This window comes from Propithecus coquereli, unplaced genomic scaffold, assembly GCF_000956105.1.
Source record: "Propithecus coquereli isolate 6110/MARCELLA unplaced genomic scaffold, Pcoq_1.0 Scaffold188, whole genome shotgun sequence".
Taxonomy (NCBI): domain Eukaryota; kingdom Metazoa; phylum Chordata; class Mammalia; order Primates; family Indriidae; genus Propithecus; species Propithecus coquereli.
The window spans coordinates 2,452,747-2,455,453 of NW_012143634.1; the positions used below are offsets into that span (position 1 = coordinate 2,452,747).

The 2,707-nt window shown below is 41.2% G+C and overlaps 1 protein-coding gene across 1 annotated transcript in view; it reads left to right on the forward strand.

Moving 5' to 3' along the window:
- Positions 1-2,707, forward strand: part of MAOB (monoamine oxidase B) — a 138,259-nt gene that overhangs the window by 133,840 nt on the left and 1,712 nt on the right. The gene's annotated exons all lie outside the window — the stretch shown is intronic.

Genomic DNA, 2,707 nt, shown 5'->3' on the forward strand with positions numbered 1-2,707 from the left:
ATAAGAAGGGGAAAACCATGAACCATGGAAGACAAAACAATAAAGTTGTGATTTTTGTACATCCCATTTAATGAACTGGTGTTATTATCATCTATTCTTGAGAGCAGAGACTATTTTCTATTAATCTGTTCATCCTCTGTATCTCCTATGGTGCCTAAGCCATCATAATGTCTCTAAAAAATAAATTAATGGTTTCCTTTTATTTTTCTTTGAATTCTGGATGGACAATCCTGTTATATCTACTCAACAAACAGAATGTTTCTGTGCTCTTTTGTGGAGAGCTAATTTTAATTTTTCCTCATTTTGAAAGTATCAGTTGTCTACTTGACTATATTTTAGTCGAGATAACAACAATAACTGGTTGGATACAGTTTCTTTTGGGGGAAGATTGATGGGTTTAAAGCTACGGTTCTCATTGGGTGCATATCAGAATGACTGGGGCGGGGGGCTTTGGAAAAACTCCTGTGCCTAAACACATAGAGTTTAATACAGCTGGTTGGTAGGTGGTGAGCATCTTCACAGACCTTCTTTGTGAAGATCTTAACCAAGGGCTAAGAATCACTGGTTTGAAGATACAATCAGGGCTGGACATTGCGGCTCATGCTTATAATCCCAGCTCTTTGGGAGGCCAAGGTGGGGAGGATGATTTGAGGTCAAGAGTTTAAGACCAGCCTGGGTAACGTAACAAGAATCCATTTCTACAAAAAATAAAATAGTAAGGCTTGGAGATCTAGCATTGAGCCTTTCTCACAGGACTACCGCTTTACCTCCATCCTCTTTCAGCTACCCAGCTATATTGAGGTGAAGAGAAGATGCTTACAAAATACTTGGAATAAAAGGAAACACTGTTGCTCCCTCAAAGTTAAACAGCAATTCAACAAGCTAAAGAATGAGACATGTTTCCTGGATCACAGAAACTATTTAATTAAAGAAAGAATATCTTGACTGGAAGGCAGGATTGTCTTGGACTAGGTACCCCCAAAAAGGCAGAGTATCAAAGAAAGGCTTTTATGGAAACCATTCACTCTGGGAAACGATCTCAGGGAACAGAAGCGGAACTGGGGAGAGTGAAATAGGGAAGGAGGTAGAACCAATTCAATTCTGTTTTGTTATTGAGCTGGTCACTGCTGTGGGCTTATTATAAGGGTTCAGTTCTGCTGGGGATCCTTTGAGGAACTATGCAGAATATGCCTCAGAATAGATCGTGTGAAGGACCAAAGAGGGGAGTATTTATTCCTCATTAGCCAAAGTTTTCCCTGGAATGTTAACTTCCTTGAACTTCCAGGTTTGCTCGTGTATTGGAATGGCCGCTGAGGAAGGTGCTGGTGTCAGCTTGCACATCTGGTTGCTGCGTCAATGTCTGGAGTAAAAAGATGGGCTGAAAAGATGCAGTGGTGCCCAAGATTTGTCATATATAGGGGCCAATATACAGCTTAAAAGAGTTTTGTTGAGAAAAGCACAATACGGCACTTTTCTTTTTTCCTTTGTCCAGGGGCGAGAGATGTTGAATCTTAAGAAAATAATCTGTTTATGTTATGTCTCATGGATATTTTAGTTATAAAGAGAACATCCCAATTTGGGATCTTCTCAGGCTGCACAACTGGTGTAAATCCCAAATGGGATAAATCTCCTCTATTGGTAAGATCTCATGTTGGAAAGGTGTCTATGAAACACTGAGTGCTTGCTGTGCTTGGGGTTCCCTTTTTAAAAAGGGGTCTTTGCAGAAAGGTCACCTAATTTTTTGATCCTACCACCCTGGCCACAACCAACTGGACTAGGGTTGATTCCTGAGTCAAAGCCCTCCATGAGTAGCTGGTGGTCCATGAGTTGGCCTGTCTGAAAGCCTTTCTATGACAGCGGGGAAGACAAAGTGGACACAAAGAGATAGCAGGCTAAGTCACAAGAGTGGGAGCATAATGCCCAAATCTGAGAGGGTGACAGTAGTGGCTACTGTGTCACTTGACCTACTGAGGCATCTCAATAGCAACGACCAATGCTACAGGATACCATGACACTTGACTGAACAACAGTGGGGCTGATCTCCCCTACTTCCTCTAGTTTTTCTATGGAAACAAATTGTATTTAACTAACAAAGACATATTTCCTCTGCCCACATTCACCTGCCCTCCAATATACTTCCTTTCAAACTTCAACTCTGCTTGTCCCCAGTTACCTAGTCCTCTGTCACTGCATACCTGTTAGGTTCTTGTCTTCTGGCCAATTTGTTAGGATCCCTTTGCTTCCTTATTAGCCTTGGCTCCAAATTAAGAAAGATAAGTCCTACATGAAAGCAAGGGTAGTTTTCTCACTGGCTCCTCATTTCAATAATGGAGTAACTGTTGTAACCAAATAGAATAATCTAGAATATTCTGGACTCCAGGGGAATGTATAGATGACTTGATGAAACATGTTGGTGGGTTTTTGTTATTGTTTGTTTCCCGTTAATTTGTTTGTTAAGTGCTGAGGAAGACTCATCTGAGTTGAAAATTCTCCTGACAAGTGATCTTAATGACATTCAGCCTGTGAATACCAGAAGCCAAGCTCCTGTATTGGAAATAACTGATCTAATTAGATCCTGCACTTACCCTGGACTGTTACTTTCTGATGTAATTGCTCTTGTCATTTCTGTTGAGACCACATGATGACTCACTGACAAGTCATATACCACTCCGGCAGAATGGCATTTCAGCCTTTGGCCTCCAACCCC